The 24,379-nt window shown below is 47.7% G+C and overlaps 1 long non-coding RNA gene across 1 annotated transcript in view; it reads right to left on the minus strand.

Moving 5' to 3' along the window:
- Positions 1–5,376: 5,376 nt before the first annotated feature.
- Positions 5,377–24,379, minus strand: part of LOC121470760 (uncharacterized) — an 89,457-nt gene continuing 70,454 nt past the window's right edge. Inside the window, exon 6 of the long non-coding RNA XR_005981964.2 lies at positions 5,377–5,656. This is a non-coding gene — a long non-coding RNA (uncharacterized lncRNA). The remainder of the gene's footprint in view (positions 5,657–24,379) is intronic.

Consider the following 24,379-nt stretch of genomic DNA (forward strand, 5'->3'; position numbering starts at 1 on the left):
AAATCCCCTCTGCCTGACCCTGCTCAGTGGCACCATCCAAGCCAGCATTCCTCCCACAGGGCTCTTCCTGAGCGCTGTCTTTGGTCCCTTTGCTGCACTTTACCAACAGTCTCTAAGATAATTAGCAGTCATCAGATGAGAATTAATTTTTAACAAACTTCTCCCTGCATGGGAGAGGGAGTGGAAAGCTCAGTGAATGGCAGGAAAAGTCTGTGCAGGGAGTGACGACAGGTCCTTTTATCGTCCTCAAAAAACAGGGCCATTACCAAGGGTTTATTTACAGAAGCTGGGAGGAATAAGGGCGATGCTGTCAGCTCCTTAAGGCAGAGACTGGTTTTAGTTGTTGTTTCTCCTTTGTTTGCACAACCCTTGGGCTAGAGGGCTCCTGGTACCAGAGGAAACTGCTGCAGAACAAGGAACATCTGATGGCAACTGCTGAACCTGATGCCCAGACACCTCCTGAGGAGGAGGAAGCAGGTCAGGATGCAGGAGATGCCTCATCCAGCCTGGCACCTGGGGCTGGAGGAGCAGAAGGTAGGAGCTGTGCATGGAGGGAGGCACAGCACACACATCCCTCCTGCAGCTCAGCTGCAGCCTCCCTTCCCAGAGGGAATGGTGCTGAGCAGAGCGTGGCCAGCTGTGTCCCAGCTGTGTTCCAGCTGTGCCCCACTGGCCTGCATTGCCTGGGGGTCACGGCTTTACAGCCACAGCACCAGCAGTTGTTTTTAGCAGGAGACAGCATCATCTGCAAATAGATTTGCTCTGGCGCTGCCTTGCTGTGGCTCCCTCAGCAGCAGGCAGCCAGCAGGGCTTTGCATCCCTTGGATCATATATTGCCCAGAAAGCTCATTTAGTGCAAGCTGCCCTTATCTCATCCATTAAATGTGCAAGTGAATTGACCTGCTCTAAGACATGGCTACGATTGCTGGCTGGGAGGAGGCGTCAGCCCCTCACTCAGCTCCCTTATCTCCACTTTACCAACCAGACTCTTAGTAAATCCATTATTTTTCAGCATTAATTCATGAGATGGCCATTAGCCAGAATGTTGTGACTGTACAAACAAGGGCAAAAGCAGTTCCCACCTTTCCATTATATCATGGGCCTTTCTCATAACCTGGGAAGTAAGTGTTCTCATTCCAATCAGAAAGGGTGTAATCAAGGCCCAGAACAGCTTTCAAAAAGCTCTCCAACTAGACAGCTAAACTTAGACAATTAGTCCACAAAGGAAAAAGGACGAGTTGCAACTAGCCTAGAAATAAGAGGACCCGAACGAATATATTTTTTTATCTCGGGTGAAAGAAAATCTGTGAAATCCACATTTTAAGACTTTCACAACACCCCCACCCCCCCAAAAAAAAAAAAAAAAAAAGAAGAAATACAGCCTGCAGTCCGCAAGCAATCAGGGACAGGCCTCTGCCTACTGTATTCTATCGAGGATCATCAGGAAAAACCGGTGACCTCTGTGTTGGCAGGGAACAAAACACACACCGCGGTGCTGTCAGCCCCCCTGGATGTGCTGTAGCCATTACCGTGCATTAGCACTCGTCACACACATTTACACACGAGCCAGGATTGCTGCCTCTCAGCTCAGTGACAAATGTCACACACATTTACACACCAGCCAGGATTGCTGCCTCTCAGCTCAGTGACAAATGTCACACACATTTACACACCAGCCAGGATTGCTGCCTCTCAGCTCAGTGACAAATGTCACACACATTTACACACCAGCCAGGATTGCTGCCTCTCAGCTCAGTGACAAAACCGCTCTGGAGAAGCACATTCCCAGTGGGAGATGCACCCCTGGGCCAAAGAATCATTAAATTATCAGCATCAGGAAACCCACTGCAATGTGACTTGACAGCTGGACATACAGTTGTACAGTACTAGGCTGAGGCTGTTTACTCGGGATTTTTTAAACCTGGCCACTGAATTTTGCCCCCCTCTGAATAATTTCCCATCATTGCTGAGTCTGATCACCTTGCACAGCCCTCCACCACTTCCTCAAAATAAGCAGTGCCCATGGGAAGAGAGCTTTCAATCTGGCTGGGCAAAGACTGGGAGAAATCATAGGAGTATTAAGGTGGAATACAAAGGAGCATTAGGTGGAAAATACCTAAATATAGGACTCCTATATATATATTCCTATATATATCCTATATTCCTATAGGATTCCTTTTGCTGAGATTCAAGGCAAGGAAATATTAAATAACCTGTCAGAGCACACTGGGAAGCTGAGCTACACTGCCTGAGGGCCTGCCTCACATTTTAAGAGAGATGATCTCCATTCCTGTGGAACAGAATATGCTCAGTGTTAGCTCAGGAAGCACAGATGCCTATAATCTGTCTTTTAAAAAGGTCTTTAATGACCAGGAAACAGCACAAAGATCTGAGCTCGCCTTATAAACCCAAACCACGTAGTGCCTGTAAGCACAGCATTCCACCTCCCCACAACTCAGCTGCTCCGTGGTCTCTAGGCAAGAGAAAACGAAGGGAGTTTATTTTATCTTCCCTGATGGTGGCTGGTAATGACCTGCGAATTGGTGTCATGTGTGGCTTTTTTTTTTCTTTTCTTTTCTTTTTTTTTTTTTTTTTTTCTTTTGGGCTGTAAAATGATTAGGCCTGATCTCCAGTTAGGATTTTGCTCCTTGTGTCTGGGAGGGTTTTTTCTTTCTTGCTGCCGGGGAGCTTTGGGTATCTGGGAGTTGTAAAGATGTCTGTGGTTTTACTGCTAGATTTTTACAAACCTCAGGTTTGTATTTTTATTATGATTGCCGCTGTGAGGACATTTAAAAAAAATATCGTATTTCTCTTTGAGATTACATTTCACTCTGTTGATCTTTCTCTTGACATTTCAGGGAGTTGGGGGATACTGGCAAAACATGCAGGGTAAGCAAAGGGGATCTCCTTCACCCCAAATCCTACCTTTGCTAAACTGGGGAGGCACAGGATGTTTTCATTTATTAAATTAACACAGTCTTGGGCTGGTGAGAAGCAGTGCCTGAGCAGAGCAGGCTTGCTGTGATGCTAACAGCCCAAGACAGTGCCATTTTCCCTCTCCTCTTAGAGCTGCTAAATCTTTTCCCAGCCTTCTTTTTTTTGCTCAGGCAAGCCTTATCTAAATATTCTGTTCTTGGGGCACCAGACAAATTGCACAGCTGTTTAACTGTCACTGCTTCAGACCTGTTTTCAGACTGCAGGGCTGTGTTTCAGATTGATTAAGCAAATGATACACAAAGAGGAAATCTCTCACTTCCATCTCTTTAGCTGAGACTAATGGTGAAGTTGAGATGTAGAGATGTGCTGGCATTTGGCTGCTGTAGAGCTGTACCAATTCTCTGTTCTCACTAGGCAGGGGAATTCTAAAATCTTTTCATCTTGCCTTAAAGATACAGAATTGGTTTCCATCAGCTTGCTGAAAAAAATCCAAAAAAAGGCATGTAGAAACGTGCAGACTTGAAACCCATGGTCAGTCTCAGCTCGTATCTTTTTATTATGTTCACTTTCAAAGGACTCCAAAGAACACGGCAGCTATTAAGGAGGTGGTGATAGAGCTGTAAATTACATGGCAGTGCCCTGGAAAGAGCCGGTTTCAGTATTTGGAAAGAAGAAAGCTAAAGTCAATTTACTGTATGAGCTGTTGCAAACACTCAGACTTTCTGATTGATAGGATGGAAATGGGAGCAACTTAGGACAGAAGTTTTGATGCTGAGAGTTATCCTGGATTATTTATTATCAGAGATGGTTTATTCCAGACACTGATAACGACAGTGCTGTAGTCATCAAGTCTCAGCCTTAAATAAACTATTTATGGGTACCATTAAAATGCTGTTGCTCACATCCTCAACAGATTTGGCCGGGATGGGCTCTGAGATAACACTGGCATGAGTGGCTGCTCGACAAATTGTCTGGAGCCTCTGCGGGGTTCAGGGTGCTGCTTTTCCTTCTGCTCTGTGACCTTTAGCGAGGCAGTTCCCTTCTCTCTGCCCACCTCCTGCCAGGCTGGGACTGCCTCAGGCTGTACAAATCTGCAGCGCCTGGAACAGCAGCACAGGGATGTTGGTAGAGGTTTCTTGGCAGCAGAGGGATGCCAGCAGCTGATAATCACCAACTGGAGTCATCGGGTTTGCATAAACACAGAGCTGCTCCATCAGAGACAGTCTGTGCCCTGAACAGAATCTCTGGGCCGCCTGTGAGCCCCTGCTGACAGCAGATCTGTCCCTGGGGCACGAACAGTGCCGGGCTCTGGGGAATGTTTGTGAATCAAACCAGAGAAGATAGAAAGCTTTGTTTTTTGTTTTGTGTTTTTCTATGCGGGGTATGGTGGTTTGGCATCTGTCGGGCAAACAGATTAAGAACAGATGGGGAAAAATGTGAAACCCCGTTGATCTCCAAGGGATTATTTCAGAAACACGGGGAACAAATGTATGCTGGAGTCTGGCCCCTGCTCTTACGTCCTTCCTGCAGGAGCTGCCCCAGACGTGTTTCGTGCTGGTGAACAGTTCTGCCCCTGTGCCTTGGACACCTCCAGTCTGCCCCTCTTGTGCTGCTGTCCCCTTCCAGGCTCTGCCTCAGGCCTTACCTGGGCTGTACCAGGAGCTACTGGGGGTTCCTTCCCCTGCCCAGTGAGGAGAAGGGCACCCTGCACCTGCCCTGAACCTGCAGGCACAGAGACCTTTGTCCATGAGGGAGGTTCCCAGCTCTGACAGCTGCTTTATTGTCCCTCGTTAAGCCAGCTCAGGTCACCAACATCCCCGAGCGCGTCCCCGCTGCCATCCCCGAGCGCGCCCCCGAGCGCTGCAGTTCCGCCCGCAGCCAGCAGAGGGCCCCCGCCGCCCGCGCACAGCGCCTGCCCCGCGCTGGCTGCGGGCAAAAGTGGGAAAGGGTCGGGAACAGATCGGGAATTATTCGGGAATGGGTCGGGAATGGGTCTGGAAAGGATCGTGAATAGATTGGGAATTATTCGGGAATGGGTCAGGAATAGTTCAGGAATTACTCAGGAATGGGTCAAGAATGGATTGGGAGTTATTTGGGAATGGGTCTGGAATAGATCAGGAATTGTTCAGGAATGGGTTGGGAATGGGTCTGGAATAGATTGGGAATGGGTCTGGAATGGATCGGGAATAGAGTGGGAATTATGCAGGAATGAGTTGGGAATAGATCGGGAGTTATTAAGGAATGGGTCAGGAATAGACTGAAAAGGGATTTGGAATAGTTCAGGAATTATTTGGGAGTGGGTTGTAATAGATTTGGAGTAACTCGGGAATGGGTCTGGAATGGATTGGGAATAGATCAGGAATGGGTCGGGATCAGTCGCACACGGGCACTGGGACAGCACAGGATGGACCCAGAGGAAAAGAAAAGTTAAACCTCAGGGAAGAGCGGAAGAAGTGTGCAGCGACCTTTGAAAATGCTGCACCCACTGTGTTATGTAAACTCATCCACGTAACATCTCATCAGTGAGCACTCCTCACTAAATCCCCCCTTCTTTAGGGGCCTGGGACCCACACAGAAAACGGAGTCAGAATAGTTTAAAGCTACATACACCATGTCTGTGTGCAAGAAATAAATCAGTACCTCAGCTCCTGAGTGGTGCTGTGGGAGATGCCCATGGTGCCTGGAAGAGCTTGGCTACCCCTTCTCTTCTGATTGTCCCCTGTATTGGAGAGAAATATGGATTTTACTCCTGGCCCACAAAGGAAACCTTGGTCTTTAACCAAGGTTGAACCATCAAGAAAAATACCTGGAGCTGGAAAGGGAACACAGAGGCATGTGCAGAGAAACACAGAGAAAATACTGCTGCCTTTCACCACAAATGGGCCTCAGTACAGCTCTCCTGAGGAATACCTGGATAACATGGAAACTTCCAGGCAGCACTTTGTGGGCTGTGTGGTGCTGGAGCTGAGCCTGGCCTGTGGACTCTGCACCTCACTGGGGGCTCCCATGTCCACCTTGGCTCTTGCCAGTATTGCAGGAATAACCACAGCTACAAGCCATGGGCCTCCTTCACCTCCCACTGATCCCTGGCTGTAACTGGGATCAGCTGTAGGAGAGCACTCAGGAGGTCCCACTTGGCACAACAATTAAAACTCTGTCCATCCCAGAATCAGAGCAAGCCAAATCTCTTTGCAACAACTTCAGGGATACATTTTCAGGAGTAGAACCAGTGCATGTGGCAGCTGAAGTGCCCGGCTAACCAGGGGAAAGATGAGGTACAGCCAACATCCGGGTGGACCTTGGGCCCACAACAGAGCCAGACCCCTCACTGGCCATAAAAGTTCTACATTAGGCTTTAAAGATTTGTTAGCTGTAATTAAGCAGCTTTCTGGTCCCATCAGCTAGATGTAACAATCCCTCCTAGCCCATTAACAAAGGGAGCTGGCAAGCCTGGATTTGATGACTGACTGAACAATATGAAGAGGTGGTGATTTGCTGGCGATGTGTTAAAACAGGCAGCAAATCAGCTGGCAACCTGCACTGGACTGAAACAACATCAAAGCAAGAGGCAGATGACTTTGAATGGGCTCCAAAGGTCACAGAGAAACAAGGAAAAACTGATAAAGTTCACAGGAAAACAGAGCGAGCAGAAGGAGCACTGCATCTTCTTGGCACTGGGAGCAGTTGGCATCCGACTTGGAACGAATGTATTTCTGAGTTAAAAAAAACATTTATCTGGAGGGAAGCTGGAAGCATAAAACCCAAAATGAACTGGTGCATGTGAGCTTGGGAAAGCTCCCAAGTCCAGCACTGGGAGAGTGTGCAGGGACTGTGGGGCTGGCAAAGGCAGAGCTGCTGTGGAGCTGCAGTGCCACAGGGACGGTGACACTGGGGACAGAATCCAGAGGTGGGTACAAGGGGTCACAGCTGCAGGACTGTAACTGCACCCTGTGGGTGCTTCACACTGTCCCATCTGTCACAGATCAGCAGAACAATGCAGAAGAATCAGCTCCAGCATCAGAGCTCAGAGTCTGATGGTCCCTACATGAGATAGAACCATGCATGAGAAAGATGCAAAAAAGTCCCTTTGCACCGAGGATGCAGCTAAGTGGAAAAAGCACTGCCAGGCCAGTGGAAGGAGCTCAGAACACCCCGGAGGTGGGATGAACATCCCAAAGGTGGGATGAACATCCCAAAGGTGGGATGCCTAGAGCAGAGGAGGATGAGTGTTAGTTGGTACTTTCCTAATTACAGGATCTGCTTAGCTATTTTAAGCCATGTTCCATGCAATATTGAAACACACAAGTTTTCATCTTTTGGCAGTTTGGTTGGTACAGCATCTAATTATCCCTGCAGCTTGGGGATGGCAGAAAATCCTTTTCAGACACCCAACAGAGATAAAATAGGTAGAAAATGTGCAAGCATTCCCTTCTCTCTTGCACTTTGGCAAGGGCAGAATCCAGCTCCCACAGTGCCTCCTGCACATTTGTCTTAGTACTTGCATTAGGAAGGCTTGGAGCAACCAAGCCCAGAGAAATGGGAAATACAAAAGGGAATGGTTTATACCAGTTTTTCCCAGTGCTGTGACATGAAGAGTTCAACTGAGTGTGTGAATTGCAAACTACCATTAGTTCCTGAGGGCACCACTTTCCTGCAGCCAGCAATCTTCAACCTGGACATCAGAAATACCCCAGTCCACATGCCAAACCTGGAGCTTCTGACTGCCCCCAGCTAATGGCACTGGGCTTTTGGGATCCATGGGAGAGACCTTCACGAAGATCCCAACCTAGAAAGAATGTCTAGGTTTTGTAATGCAAAAAAATCCTATATCCTGCAAGCCCCTGCACGTCCCTGCCATGGGGTTGGGGGTGTTCATGGGAGGGGGGATTGTATCAGTGCTGTCTGGTTTGGGTGGAGGAGTGGGTGGTGGATGATGCCATTTCCAATTCTTAGCAGGAATCTGGATCTGTCTGTGCTGGGAAATTGCAAAATAGAACATTGTGCTAATTAATGCCAAACAGGAGCGGTTTGAATATACATCATCAGAATAACCTTTAGTAACCACTAGATGCCTTCCATCCACGAGTGCCTCCTAAGGACTATTTATATTTATTATGTGGCAATGGAAATACATCTCGAGAGCGACCTGCCCAGTGCAGCCATTATGCCCAGTTAGGAGTGAATTGTCCAACGTGCACAGAATGAAACACCCTCCATTCATTCACGCTCTGGGAGTGCTGGTTTCACCACTGGCAGCCCTCTGCACTAACTAAAATACCTCTGGGCCAGTCCAACAAGTTTTTTTCCAGGTTTGCTTCTCCACGGTGTAACCACAGATCGTGCTCTACAGAAAGCTTTGAAAAGTCTAGAGTTACTGTAGGTTGCAGTGGCTGGATTTGATCCTAAAACAATGAAACCAAATGTGAGAAAGACACAGATGGCTGTCGCCTCTGTGCCGTTTGGAGTGGGGTTTGGGCTCCAGCCAGGCAGCCCCATGCCACAGTTCTGCAAATAAAGGCAGCAGAGTTGGATGCAGGGGTGCACTCACCTCTGACAAGCTGTGGCACGAGGGGTAAAACAGCAGAGGGGTTTCAGAGAGGGCAAAAAGGTCACCACACCTGAAGGACAGAGGATTTAAGGACACAGGGTCATCAAATCCTGACTTCACTTAGGGAAAAGGAGGCTTTGCTGTGGCCTCTGAGGTACCGTGGGCACGGAGCAGCCTGACAGCCCTTCCCTGGGGGAGCTCACTGCCTGTCCCATGTAACATCAGCTCCTTGGGATGGGGATACTCACGTGGAGCTCAGCCCAACGACTACCAACAAAGAGAGGCAGAGAAGGGAAGAGCCTGATGAAAGGAGGAATGAGAAGAAGCCATGGGAAAATAATTCAAATTGCCTTAACCGAGGGTGCACTGCCAAGGTCTAGACCTTGAATTCAGTGTGGTGCAAGGGGATGTAAACAAAACTGCATCCTCTGACTCCAGGGCTGGATTTAGTCCTGTCATGAATTCCAAGAGGACACAAAGGGGTAAGACTGGGCTTCAGCCTCCCCTTAAAAAGGCTCTTCTCCAGCGAGACACTAGCAATAGAGCAGATATCTCTGATAATTAAACTACTAATCAACCCCTTTTAAAAACTGCCTGATGGTTCCCATCTCAATCTCCTGTGAGGATGGGGAGGCTTAGAAATTTAATACAATTCTGTGGTTGAGTTAAACATCAGGCAGGTTTCAGACTGTGCTTTACTAGAACCAGATGAATTTCTAAGCTCAAAATCCAGCATACAGAATGCTGATTAAGTTTGATCTGGTGACCATCTGTCCTTATGTTTGTAGTATGAGTAGCTAAATGAAATTCTGGAAAAAAAAGGGTTATCTTAAATACACACAGGATAAAGCAAATTGAAGAAAGCCCCTTTCACTGTTGCTATGTGAATCTTCTCAGCAAGAGGGGAAGATTAGGTTAGTTTCTGAAGTTACATATGCTCAAGTTCACTTTTTTGGACTCTCAGAAGCTGAGACATCAATCTGTAACTTTTGCTTGAATTGCATCTTGTGAATTTTCATTTAACTGCACCCCAGCAGACACTTAGCTGAGTTCTGTAGTGAGAAATGTTCCGTGGTCACAGAAAGTCAGTATCTTGGAAGGTGTAAATTGGTGCAGCTCAATGCAATTTCCCTCCCTTTCCAACTTGACTTGGGCCAGCAATCACCCCAGATTGCTCCCCACTCCTTCATCCTTTAATCTATCCATATCTATTGATTTACCCATCTTTTTACTTAGATAGAGCAAGTAAAGACAATTAACCTATGATTAATAGCTCAATAACCAACCAAAGTCCAGCTAAGAGCAGAAGTGATGGCTGTCAGACTTTTTTTTTTTTCTTCCAGTCATAATGGAAATTTTCTGGAGAAAAGAACAGTAAGATAAATGATGGCATAACATAATGCCCTCCTTTGAAGAAAGCCAGCTGAGAGGTTGGGCCCATCTGCAGAATGAATAGGGAAGAAGAGAAAGTATTGGGAAATGCAGAGAAAGAACTCTGTGGGGATCACAAATACCAGAACAGACAGTGCTTGTCAGGCTTTCGAACGGAAATGGTTTCTAACATGCAAAGGCACCAGCTTGGTCCCCAGGCCCCATCTCAAGGCACTGTCTCCTTCGTGTGAAGCACCACAGGGAGTGCAAAGCAAAACCAAACCCAGTCTGTGTCCTCTGCCAGCTTTCCCCAGCTGCCCAAGGGACTTTGCTCTTTGAAACGGAGGGTATCTGCTCTTTAAAAGGAGTTGTTCACATGTCAGCACGCCAGCCTGTGACCAACAGAGAGATACTGGGGATGGCTGCAGGGATTGGGCTGGGTGCAGGACAGCGCTGCAAGAGGAGGCAGCTCAGCAGAAACCACAGCCAACTCTGGGGAGTGCCTTGGGTGGGGGAAGCTCTCTGCTACTAGGGGAGCTGCCTGTTCCAGGTTTTCCCAGTGCTCACCCTGAGCCTGGCTGCTTGATCTCCTGGTAAACGGGAAAAGTCTGCAGCTGGGATGCTTCTCTGGGGGAAGAGAGAGCCACGAGGAGTCCCTTGTGGGGGGACATGAAAGGAGTTTGGCATGAAAAGCCAAGCAGATGCATTTGAAAGTTCATTCCATGTTTATTGTCTGGCTGGCTCTGGTGACTCCCTGCATCCCCGGGCACACGCTCCTGCCTGGGTGAAAATTCACTTTTAGCTGCTCATTCCCCGTGGCAGGGAGGGAGGTCACACAGACAGTACCTGTGCAAATACATCTGGTTTGGAGAAGCCCTGCCATTAGTGTTCAAAGGCTGCAGCTGACACAAGAAAAGTCAAGCATTAGGATCCTTTCTACCTCAGACAACCCTAGGAAAAGAGCACATTGTTTGGACGTCACAGGGCTACATCTATGTTTTTTACTGTGGGCTTTTTATTTGCATTTTCATTTTCTTTGTGAAGTTTAAAGAGACGCTTGTTTTTCTTGCTAATTCTTTCCTCCTGGGTGCTGATAGGGATCTCTGTAACATGAGGCCAGCTGGAAGAAATTCAAACTGCTTTCTAAATGTTGTTATGATAGAGTGTGGGGGACATGTCTTTGAAGCTGCTGGGCTCTGGAGAAGTTAGGGGCAATTAAACTCTCTTTCTGGAACAAATTTGGAGCCCCTACCTGTGAAAACATGAGCCACTAGCTAGTGTCACCCCATGCCAACTTCTAGGCAGAAGAAAACTTAAGTAGATGCTACTCAGTTGATGTTTCTGCATCCTGGGAGGATGAGAGTGTTGGGCAGAGCCAGGGAGCTGCAGCCTGGCTGCTCAAGCTAAACAGTGCAGGTGTGAAGGTGCACTGATTTGTGCTTCACATCTCAAATTAAGCCTTCTTTTAAAGCAGGAGAAGGAGTAAGGGAATCCTCTTTCTGCCTTCTCGCTTCAAAAAAAGGTAAATATTTTCAAGTACTCACTGGAAGCAGAATCTGTTGCTGGCAAACATGTGAGGCAAGTCAAGGCTTTCCCACTCTCTCCTTCCCAGCTGTTCTGGGTTGAAAATGCCCATGGAACAGGGCTCTGTCAGCCCATGGATACCCTTCCACATGGCACATGTTGGTTATCAGCACCTTGGCAGAGACAAAGGAGGCAGAAAAAGAGAGAAGCCCTCTAGGGAGGAGATATTCAGCCTATTCAGCTGAATGTTTATATTACTGATTCAGTCCTAGAGCAGGAAAAAAAAATAGAAAGGAAATAAAGGCTTTCCTCAGAGCCAGACTTTCAGAAAAGCCCAGTGGTTTATGGAGTGCTGGCCCTGTTTGAAAATCTGGCTTCAGTCGTGGCTACTGAGCCCTTACAAGTTTCTCCTTCAGAGGACAAGAGACCTGATGGGAGTCGGGCATGGTGGGAGGCTGACAAGCCCTCATGAAAGACATTTGTAATGTGTGGGGCCTTGGAAGCAACATGAAGAGACAGCCAAGAGCCCTGAGGAGCTGGAGAGGAAGAAGCTGCACATGGTCTGAGAATCCAGGTCTGCTGGGCTTTGCCTCCCTCCCTCCTTCCCTTTGTAGCTGTTTCCTGCACAGGCAGTTTCTGTAGGCATTTCCTGGGAAGGCTGCCCAGCCAAAGTTGCATTTCAAATTTTGTTTTGTTTTGTTTCAAACCACGCTTTTCAGAGTTAGAGTGTGTGTGTGGAGCAGAGAAGTACAAAATGAATGCAACTTTATCTGCACGGACAAAGCACAAGGAGGTTACAGCCAACTCTAACAGACTCTACATCAAATCACACAATCTCCCAAAACACACAGTGGCAAAAGCAGCACGCTGCCTGCTTGGAGGCAGCCCACTCCAGCTTTCCAGGGCTCTGCTCCATCATTCCCTCCTTTCCCCAGGGTGCAAAGCAAAGCCCAGAGCAAAGCAGACGCCCTCTGGCCACCTCCTGGCCCTGGGTGCTGCTGCTGTCATCACCCTGTGCTTCCACGTCCCTCCTCTCTCCATCCACCTGCTTGCTCTAGCCTTTTCCATGATGCTAGGAGTGTTTTGGAGCAGGAATGGTGTGTTTATATGACTGTGCAGCAGTTTTTGTAAAGGGGCCCAGTTTCCTAGCTGAGGGCTCTGAGTGCTCCAGTATCCACATCTCACTGGACATTACAATTCCCTGCCTTGGAGGAGATAGTGTGGGGCCATTTTCCCTCTTTTTTGGCTACAGGGAGGCTTGGCAACAACCTGCAGCAGGGATGTTTTCACCCTTCTATGCCTGCAGATGGGGAAGCACTGAAACACCCTCACCAGGGACATCTAATTGCTATAAATAATGGCAGCTGCAAATGGAGAAATGAGACAAACAGCTTTGGCTCTGCCTGGTTTCTCTTGGTTTCACAGATGACCAAATATAGGGTGATATTTGACAATTCTAGTGCCAAGGCAGTCAGGTTTGGAAAAGGAAAAGATCCCAATTGACACCTCCTGTGTGCATAATGCTTTATGAAGGTCAGGCACAAAATCTGAAGCCCATGACGACCCCACACAAGAACTGATGCCAGGTTGGCCCAAAGGATGCACTTGAGATCTGCCAGCTAATTATTTCATTAGTCATTTTAAATAACTGACTCAGCCAAGGATGAGCACACCCAGCTGTGACACCTGTAATTGAAACGACGCAGAGAACAGGATGAATATCCCCAGATAAGATCCAGGGAAGGCACTCCTGCTGCTCTGCCTGATTGAGCCTCTCAAGACAAGTAAAAACACAGAGCAGCAGCCCAGGCTGAAACACCCATGAGCAATTAAGCAGAGGAGAGTCCTGCCAAGAACATTGGCAGGTGAATGAGTCCTAAGAACACCCAGGAACCACTGAGGACAGAATTATCCTGTCCTGAGCTGTGCTTCACATCCATCTCCCCCAAAATCACACCATGCTGAGTGGTCCTCAGCCCCACGTGGGCTGTAATCCAACCCTTCCCCCCCATGCCAGAGCAAGTGAGTGCCCAGTGACTCTCATTCCCCTTAACTCCATCAAAACCCAAGAATATGGAGCAGGCTCCAAAATTGCCACCCTCAAAACCCAAAGTACAGAGTGTGTTCCAGAATAAAAGCAGTTTGAGCGGTGTCAGCTCTGCCTGTGTTTGTTTCTATGGAAAATTGTTACTTTAATGTGAGTCATGGGAGTAATTAAGGGATAAATAGCAGCACTGCAGTTCATCAACACGCTGGTGCCATTGCAAAAGCAAAGGGAAGTGTAGGCATTCCTACAAACACAAATCCAGCCAGGGTGCTGCCAAAATAACTGCTCCCATCTTTGGGGCTTTGGCAGTCTCCCCTGGTCTTGGGCTGGTGTGGATCAGGAATAGTCCTGCTGATGTGATTTACCAGAGAATCTGGGAGGTTGGTTCCATTTAAGTCAGGACACACAAGAAAGGGACCAGTGCAGGAACACAACCTCATAAAATGAGGCAGGCCCAGAGGGCTGCTGTTTGTTAAACTTGACAGCAAAAGAAAAACATATTGCACCTTCGCTGGTTTTTCTTTCTTTTGTTCTTTTTCCTTTAGAATATGCTGAACAAAAGGAAGAGCTTGCAGATGTTCCCTGTAAAAGCACTGACTGAATGACAACTGACAGTGCTGGTTTTGCCCTCCCTGTAGGATCACAGGGAAATTGGGCCAGCATGGGTGGAATTTGGGGGACCTGAGAAAAGACTTGAAGAGCAGTGAGTGCCAGGAGTGCTCTGCATTTGCACCTGTGAATGTGGAAAGACACTTTCTCAGCTGAAATCCATACTGTGGCCCCTTCCTCTCTATTTCTTTCTCCTTAGTATTTGCAGATGATTTCAAGCAACTCAGTTTTCCATTCTCTAACGAGCAATTTAAATGCTAAAGGGCAGTGCCTCTGTTGAAGGCAACTGAAGCCAAGGGAGCTGTGACAGTTTATGCCAGCTGAAGCTTTGCCTTTAAGTAAATGTTTTAAACTTTCCACTAAGGAGCCTAAAATAAGCCATAGCATGAAACATTAAGAGCGAAGAATGAACTCTGGAGACCAGAGGGATTTGGGAAATGAAATGAAATCCATCTTGCTGGCACATTTTCCTCCCTTGTCTATTTTTGGAATTTAAAAAATTCCCCCAGATTTGTCTTTCACAAACCAGCCTTTTGTTCAGTGAGCAGCATCCCGAGTCACAGAGAGCAGGTGAGCTCTGGCAAGACAGGATGCAAAATACAGAGCTGGAAACTATTAATATCTTATACTGCTGGAGAACCAAAGAGCTTGGCACAGGTGCTGTTTGTTTTCTGTAACAGGCTTTTCAGCTGTGCAACATGCAGACAAAAGATTTCTAGCTGGGGAGCAGAGGGAGTCGTGATGAGCCCAACTCTTCCCCAGGACACCATGATCCCTGCCAGGACCAGGAGGTTTTCCTGGGGAGTTTTGGACCATGCAAGGTGTGTTCACACAGGTGAGTGGGAGGCAGCCTGGCTCTGCTCAGCAGACAGGCTCAGGAAAGCTGGGCTCCAACTCCTGCCTGTGGGATTAACCTTTGAGGGGACCCCAGCCTGTCACTTAAAGCCCAGTTCTCCTGCTGGCTTGCAACCACACTCTCCACTGACTTTAAGTGGAGAGGGGGATCTTTGTTGCTTATGAAAACTGAGCTTCCAAACACTTCACTCTCCCCATGTTTAAAACAAGAAGGAGAATATTTTGAGATCAGTGGATAAGAACACCTGGAAGTGCTAATACCTATGTGCCCTGCCAAGATACTGGGAGATTAAGCAAATATTTTGAGGGCTGTAAGATCTTATGAGGCGAATATGGGGCTGTTTAGTATATCAAGGATATCTTTTTCTCCTTCCTTTCATTTTTTTCCACAAATGGAAGAACTCAGGCAAAGAGGGGGCTACTGAGACTCATGAAGGGAGTTTAAATTGAAAACAAAGAGCACATCTAATGGCACCCATGACTTGTCCTGAATATCACCAAAGAAGACATAGCTGAAAAAGTAAATAATTTTTTGGGCATGCTGGCTGCACAGGCTATTATTCCAAACAGGATATTATGAAGCTGATAATGGTTTAGAAGAGATTTTCCCTGTAGTGGGAGACTCCATTCCCTCAGTTTGGGGCAGTATACATTCAGGAAGACAATAGACTGGAGTGTGTGCAAAGAGAATAAAATGAATGATAAAGAGGTTTTGAAAACATGACCTGCAAAAAAAGGTGGAAGGAAGGGAATTTGTTTAGTCTAGAAGAGAGAAGAATGAGTGGAACATGATAATGATCTTCCAATATTTGCAAAAGGGATGGGAACTGTTCCCCAGAACTTTGGGAAGGGCAAGAAGAAATCAGCCTAATTTATTGCCAGGAAGTTTTAGACAGTACTGTAGGTAAAGCTAACTAAAGAGAAAGCTCTAGGATGGGCTGCCTAGGGAAATGGGAAATGTCCATCATGGGAAGCTTTTAAAAAGAGACTGTAGCATTTCAGATATAAACTCAGGTACTTTACAAAACAAATCATGGTGTTTTCAGAGACAAGAATACCCCAGTGTGGGCAGACAGTTGCTTACACAAAAGTGTTTTGAAAGTCACCCAGGTGTAACAGCACAGAATAGCAGTTGATTCATTCCAAATTAAATAACTAGTGTGGGAGTAACAAACAGCATTTTTGTTTCCAAAATTGCTTTTAGACCTCATCTCTAAAGAAGAAATAGTTTCCTAAAAAGCACTAATGACACAGGAAATTATAGAGAAAGGTGACTGTGGTCCTGACCTCAACAGGAGAGTGCCATAGCACCTGGAGGGCTTTCAAAACTGGCAGATCAGTATAAATCAAAACCACCTCCTCCTTTCAGGATACTAAGTGGTCTGAAAGGATTGGATGCACCAAAGGTGAGAGCTGGTTGTGTGGCACTGCTGCAAAACAAATCTTCTGGATTTGTTTTGCAATAAGAATAATGATAATAATTTCTATCTAATAGACACAGCCTTGCTCAATTCTGCAAGGGTAAGGCCGTGCACAACCAGCTTCTTTGTGAGCCCAGAGATCTGCTCCTACACCAGCAGGAGTTAGGATATTCCAGGGTGGGATTCACAGCTGCATGACAGCAACACATCTGTGTGGGGCTGCAGGAATTTGATGCAAGCACTACCCTGCTTAATTCCCTGGAGGCCTGGCTGCTCTGATTTGCTTGCCAGAAGTGCTCTTGTGTCTGGGTCTCACTGCAGGGATGCCCTGTGTTAGTTCCTCTTCCATTTTTCACTTTTTTTCTTTTGCCTAGGCAGGACTGAGTGTCCTTGAAAGCACCAGTTATAACAAACAACCAGGGGCAGAGCTCAGGCAAATGCTGTGCGAGTCACAGGTCACAGCTGGAAGTGGTTTTAGGGGAAATTCAAAATTACTGTCAAAAGCAGTTCTCTCTCATTTTAATTGTAATTGGTTAATCTCATTTTATTTGCCTTGGGGCTATGGCTGTGAAGCTCAGGAAACTCTCAGGGCCCCTGCTCTGCTCTCAGTTACCCTGGGAGCAATTCTGGAGACTTTCAGCAGAGTTACTTTGGGTTTATCCCTTGTGCCACCAAGACCATTGCTCTGAAACGTCCTTGGCAAAAGGAGGAATGAACGTGGCAGGCGGCTGTTCTTTTTTCAGAAATGAAACACAACAAATGGTATTCACTGATTTAACCTCCTGTGTGACCCCTCTGCTGAGCTGCCAGCTCAGGGAGTGATGTTTTTTGTGTGTCAGTCTCTTCATCCTCTCTGGACCTGGAGGAGAGGAGGGATGGGCAGGGCTACAGCTGAGAAGGTGTGAATACAAAGCCAGGACAGCAGCAGCTGAGAACATACCCCATGAAACAGAAAGCCAGCAGGAGCAGTGTGCTCCTGTAGGCATGGAATGCACCTTGCACAGAGCCATGGGCAGGCTCTGTGCTGAGAGGCAAAACCTCTCCCTGCAGTACACCCAGGGCATTGTTAGTCCAGTGCTGCCCCATCAAACTGCAGAGAAAACAAACCCCAGTCCAGTGGTGCCCCATCATACTGCACAGAAAACAAACCCCAGTGGTTTGATGGGATCAGTGGTGCCCCATCAAACTGCAGAGAAAACAAACCCCTTGGGATGAGCAGGAGCTGCTGCAAACATGGGATGCATTATTGAGCTGGCGGTGCCTGGTGAGGAGTTTGGCACAGACACGAGTGAACACACCTAGCAGGGTGTCCAAGGCCTCTGCCTCCCCACCCTCTCCTCAGCACACACGTGCAGTTGCATGGAATTTGCTGTTTTGACTTGCAGGCAAGTTGAAAAGCTGTCGAACAGCGATCGCATCTAACACCACTCATCATCACCATCAATTGTTCTCCAAATGAAACAGGCCACATCGCCAAGCAAAATGCTTGGGAAGATATTTTTCCACTGGACATGCATCCAAAATAAATATAGGAAAATCTCCTTCTCCAAGCACTTTTCCTGATTACTTTTCATTTGAATCATTAGTAAACCCGAGATACACACACAATAGCACAAAACTGATGAAAACCCACTTCAACACAGTGCTCCCCTTTTTTTTTTTCTCAAAGATTAATCCTCTTTGTTATTCTCAGTGTATGAGAAAAACATTCCTCCTGCCTATCCAAAGCCAAAAAAAAAGATGCGCACATCTTCACATGTGCATCCCTTGTTTTATGGATGCTTTCTGCAGCTGGTCATTTCAGCCCTGAAGAATGCTCTGGTGGGCTCTTGCCATGTGTGTATAAGCCCACATTTACTGTTAAGTCTGCCCTAACACACCATGTTGAGATGAGATCCTGTTGCTGCAGCCTTTGGATTTTGCTTCAAGGGAACACCAAGGTCCACCTCTGTGACTAAATCCCATCCCAGACAGATTCCAAGTTTACTGTCCTGTTTTACAATGAATAAGGGCAGGGAAAAAACCCCATATCTCTGTGAGGACTGAGAATAATGACCACCTGCACTGAGATCTGCAACCAGGGCAGAAGCACAAGGAAAGGAGAGCTTGGAACAAAGCCATGACTTTCCCTCACTGCCTGTGTCCAGGAGCTCTCAGCACTCATCCCTTCCCTGGACTGCTCAGTGTCACTTCAGGAAGGGCCTGGAGCAAGACATGCTCATCAAGGCTGGAGCTTAGCTCTGCCAAGATCTGAATCCAAAGCACACAGAGCCTCTTAACTTCAGTGGGTCCCACCCAAATGGCCCAGGTTCACTCAAACCTCAAATCAAGACCCATCCCAGGCTCTGTGTACAAGACCTTCTCTCTTTTTCTCTTTGTCCAAATCCCTGCCTGCAGCGGATGTCCTGGAGAACCTGGCTTGCAGCTGGAGACCATAATGAAACTTAGAGAATGTTCACTCAACTCCAGTAACCCAGAGATGGGAAAGGCAAATTACAGGCCTCTAGTGCTTGGCTTTTGCGTGCTGGCATTGCCTTTAAATGTGCTAAACGCTGTGGACAAGAAATGTTCTGGTTTGCAAGAAAGCAGGTTTCCAGCCAACTGCTTTTACTTGGTGGATTTTCTAATGGTTCAGTGTCCATCTCTGCTCTCGTCTCCATTTCTGTGTAACAGGACAGATCACAAGAAATGGATGCACTGAGCTATGGTACAAGCAGGTGGGACTCCAAGGATTTTCCAGGCTCCATCCCACACCTGGCATCGCAGACACCAGGCTGGTTATTTATTTCTGTGCAAAGCAGTGGGCAGCCCAGGGCCCCATCTGGAGGTGACTACACCTAAATGGAAGCCATTCCTTTCAATCTATCCTGACATCTGCATGCAGCCGAGCCTCACTGCTTTTTGCAGTGAAAGCGGGAGTGTTTAGACATGAAACATGCCAGAAGCTGAAGCTGGGACTGCACCACTGCTTAGAGAACCAGCATTACCAGCACCTCTAGTCTTAATGTAATTTACTTTGCCCTGCTTTGGATTGCTTCCTTGGCTTATTTCTAACAAGGCTGTGAGAGCAGCCCACAGCTCGGGCTGCTCAGCTCACTGCTGTGCTCGTTCCTGAGATGACTGGGAGCTGGTGGCCTGGCAGGCACATGTGCTGCAGTGTCACAGCCTGGGAGGTACCAAACCAGAGCACTGTGCCAAGGGGAATGTGCTGTCTGGAACGCTCTGTATGTGCTGGAAGTGCCCAGAGCAAACACAGCTCCGTCCCCTGCAAAGGCAGAGTCACAATCACTGCCTGAAAAGAGAAGCCCTTTCTCTTGGCCATCTGGATTCCTGCTCTGATGAGCAGCCACTCAGCACTGTGACTCCTGGCAGAGCTCTATTTCACAGTGCATAGCTGCCTCAGGGCTGTGCCAAGCCTGTGCCCCTGCTCACCCTGGCCAGCACAAGCTTTGGGGATCTCTGCCCTCACTTATTGATCCTCCTTTCCTGTCCTGTGCTCATATAGAACAAACTCTACATGATGATGAACAAACTCCCCTCAGATGAAGGAGCCATCCCACGCCAGTAAGGTGGTGGTGCTCCCCAGAGCTGCTGCTGAGTACAGGCTTTCAGAGACCCTGGGATGTGTTTTTGGCCTGTCCCTGCTGCTCTGCTGCTACCAGCCCCAGTGTAAACCAGTGCTCCCAGTCATGTCATGCTGTGGCAGCCCCTTGGCCAGCCCAGCACTGTCTTGGCTGAGCCATTCCTTGTCAGGAGGCCTCAGGATCTGCGGCACAAGATGACAAGAACCTGGCAGAGAACAGATGCTTTCAGAAGAAGTCCCCCTCTCAGCAGCCCCAAGACTCCTGTGCAAATACCTGACATTTACTAGCATTGCCTGAATTTTGGGTGAGGGTTCCTCCTCTTCCTGCTCCACAGCTCACTGCTGACATTTTAGGAGCAGTGATCCTGATCTCACATGATAAGCTAAACTCAAACCTCCTGAGGCTGCAGCTCAGAGAGCAAACAGCTCTGTGTTTCACCACTTGGAAGCTGGGGCTCTGGGTGCACCAGGGCTGTGCTGAACTGTGCAACAGCCACAGCTCAACCAGAGTCTTCCCCTAGCTCACAGCCACCAGCTGGCCTGCAGGCATTGCTCAGACTCTCTCTCAAGCAGAGCTCACAGCAATGGATTGTTTCCATAAAAAGCTGAGGGAGGAGGCAGCATCTATGGCAGGAACTGGTCATACCTACAGAGCAGGAGATGGAGGGAGGAGAGGGCTGGAGCTGCATTGTGCTGCTTCTTTAGTGCTGATATCCCGACAAACTGGAGCTTTGGAACAAATCTGACTTTGTGTTTCCTCCCTCTTCCCACCCCCAACCCACTGCATTATTTCTCACAGAACAAAAATCCTGTCTCTTGCCCAGCCCTACCACCAGAGCACTAATCCTTTGGCTGTGGTGTTGGATTAAGTCTTGGGCCCTGAGAAAACACTTCCAAGCCACAGTGAAGATTTTGTTTGTTGGGGTCTAACCCATGTGCAGCTCCTAGCTGCCATGGTTTTGAAATAGTGCCTTTTCTTTTGCTTTTAAGCAGCCCAGATGAAGCAAGGAAACGAGAGCTGTTCTGAGAGACTATTCCTAATGGTCTGAAAATAAACCCAGTATTTTTCTTGGCTTGTAAAGGAAAATGGTTACCTTGATTGCAACTAGGTTCTAACACACATTTCAGACAGTAATGAAGACTGCAGATATGAGACTTGTACAGGCTCTGTTACACAAACCTTTGCAGAGTTTTTTTTTTTCCTTTTTCTTTCCATTCTATACCCAAAACTCTGCCTGGTTTAGCTGAGGACCTCTAATGGCTTTTTGGAAAAAGGAGCTTTATCTCAGGTGCTAAAGTTGGGAGCCACCTTTTATTCTTTGCCATACTGACAAAAGGTTAATGAAACAGAGCTGGCATCTCATCAAGGCCAGCACTGAAAATTAGGGACAAAGCTGCCATTAAAAATAACCAGATGCATGTGCTTCTACCCCTGACACACCGGTCTTGAAACATCTCCCTTTTGGGTTGTACAGCTTCCAAGGAATAGCAGGAAATTACAATTGTTACACTGGCCAGAGAATGGATTTAATTTGTACTGTTTTAGCCTCCCTGTTGGAAACTATCCTTTCTTTTCTTCCACACCAGCTAGAAAGAAAAGGAAAAAATCAGCAAACACAACACATTTCTGTATGAAGCCTTCCACACAGTTGGATCACAGCCTACCTTGAGGCATGCCTACTTCCTCTATCAAAGGGACTGTTTCCCTTCTTCAGGGTTTATTGTGACACATCCACATATAGGGCATTCTACAGACAAATTTATGGGTGTTTAATTAAAGCTAGTTTGAAAACCACTGGTTGGTGAGTTCTTCTGCTACACCAAGCTGATGCTAGGGGTGTAGGTGTCTAGGTGCTACAGAAAAAGTTGTTTCTCAGGGTGATAAAGAGCTGATTAAAGGGACTGTGCTCATGCCAGGGCCAAGCCTGGTGGTTAAAGTATCTGCAAGAGGAAAATTGCCTTTTTGGATGCAGAGGAAGGAGGAAGCCACAGTAAAAGTGACACATCAAACTATCCAGGAGTGACTGTCCAAACAGAGGCTCCATAGCCTTGGCTGGTTTTGATTAGCTCAGCAAGCATCAGACTCTTATGAAGGCAAACACATTGTGCAAGCTCAGAGAAGGAGCTGGGCAAGATGTAAGCATGTACACAATGGTGAGGTTGCTTCAGCTGAAGAATAATTGATTATTGAGCAATCATAATGCAAGTAATTTGGTCTCATGTATGTATGAGAAAGAGGTCTGCACTCATCTAAGCCACCCTTTCCTTCAGTAGGTACAACTCTGGGCTACACAGGTGGAAACAGCCTTTGGAAGGAGAGGTTGCTGGTCTGGATAGATGACAAAGAGCTGCAGATTTATGAGGGATGAGCAATAATAGACATTAAAAAAAAAAGAATTTTGTACTCTTGTGACATCACAGTGGGAATACATTTGGCTTTGTTAAGGCTGGAGAGATGATTGCAGTGACTGAGTTACAGAGGCTTAATGAATTACTGCTGGTCAGCTGAGCTGTGCTAAGTGCCTGTGCTGCTGGACACACAGAGTACCCTGCATTAGCTCACGGCTGATTTCAGGCACAGTGAGGCATAATGTGGTTATCCAGAGCACAAACTGGCCTGAGCCCACAGCCTAAAACCCCTTGGCTTTTTGGAAAGTACCTAGTCACGTTAATTGGCTCCAGTGGGATGGCTTTAACAGCTCATGGGCTCAGAGCACAGTGATCCCCAAGCTCACAGGAGGACTGAGGGTGGTTCTGAGCGCAGAGAGGCACAGTCCTGCTCCAGCCAGGCTCTGCACCCCCATGGGGAGCACAGCCCCAAGACCTGCACCAGAACTGGTTTGTTACGGACTCAGGAGGGAGGAATGCATTAACAGCACAAACCTGGGAGATCTAAAGGAGGTCAGGGAGGAGAAGAGCAGCTCTGCAGCCAGACCATGGGAAAGCACTGGAGCTGTTCTGCTCCAGTGCTCCAGCCCTGAGGTGATGTGGCTGGAAGCAGATGAAAGGCAGCTGGCAAGGCATGGTGAATCACTCCTGTAGGGAGCCTTCCCTCTTTCAGCAGGGACTGGAGCCAAGTGCTGAAGTGACTCAGGATAGCAGCATGGGCAGATGATGAAGCAGAGGATGGCACAGCTCTGATCAATGCCTGTCATGGGGCCAGGCCATGTCAGGTCCAACAGCACCCCTGGGGCAGGACTGCAGCAGCATTCTTGCTGGGGCTGCCATTGCCAATGATGTTGAGACTTTCTAGCTATCTTTTCTGCCTCCTAAAGCTTAATTTTCTCTTCCCTAGAGAGGAACAAGAGCTTCCAGAAAACTTGCCTCTGTAGCTGCCTTCAGCCCTACCCTGCCAATGCAGAATGCTGAAGGGGGGAGGATGTAGAAGGGAGAGGAGAGCAATACTGATAAAGTGAAGCAAAAGAAGGAGCAGGACTGACAGGGGAGAGCACAGGGGGTGGGGGGACAGGCTGCTGAGTTGGGGTCCATGGCACTGCCATGCAGTCCTGGAATCAGGTGGTGATACAGAAAGGAGTGAGATGGGTGGGGAGGGAGAGAGAGCAGACATCCAGCAGCAGGGACGAGCAGGGACATGACTGTGGCTACGAGGTGCTGGAATCTGACCAGGCAATCAAGCCTGGATAAACTGTGCCCAGAGCTCCCTCTCCTCCAGGTGCCATGCACACAGGCTTACAGCTCAGGGCCACCACGATGGGATGCAAGCACAGATCGGGGCTTGGCTGTTGTTTGTGTGATCCATCCTGGGGGCTCCTGGCTTGACACAGCCTGAAAAAATGCTCAGCAATTCCTTGCACCTTTATAGTGGTCTGGACAAAATTTACAGCAAGAAAAAGAAGCCCGGGAAAAGCTGTTTGCATGGCAGGTCCACACAAAGAACACTTAATCCTGGGCTTTGCTACCTGTCACAGTGCATTACACTCCCCTGCAGCTGACCCCCACCGTGGAGCAGAGCTGCTTTCCCCAGCAGCAGGGCTGCAGTCACAGATCTGTGTTTGTGCTCAGGAGGGCTCTTTCCAAGGCATCAGACAAATGGGGAGCTCTGGGAGGTGGGGCTGAGAGTAGGCAACTGTCAAACCCTTTTATAGAAGGTCCCACAGGAATTTGTTTTCCTCCTATTTTTAAGTTGAAAAGGATCGAGTTTCACTGCAGGAAATAGTTCTTCTCCTCCTTCCTCCCACACACCTTTAATTTTTTTCTACAGCATGTTGGAAGAGCAGGCAGCTGTCTGCCTGAGGTTTCCAAGAATCAGGGAAACTGGGACCAAAGCACTTGTTATCTGCAGCCAAGGAAGCAAAGGGACAGAGGCTGAAGAAGAAGTGCTCCTGTCTGCAAATTTTCAGAGCCTTAAGGTGTCTTTATTGGTGAGATACACCTTTCCCCATCCCTTTTAATCAGGTTGAGATTGTAATCGGGGTTTCAGAAGAGGTTTCTGTGAAGTCCCTACAGGAAAACAATACCCATAT

This window comes from Taeniopygia guttata, chromosome 15 (assembly GCF_048771995.1).
Source record: "Taeniopygia guttata chromosome 15, bTaeGut7.mat, whole genome shotgun sequence".
Taxonomy (NCBI): Eukaryota; Metazoa; Chordata; class Aves; order Passeriformes; family Estrildidae; genus Taeniopygia; species Taeniopygia guttata.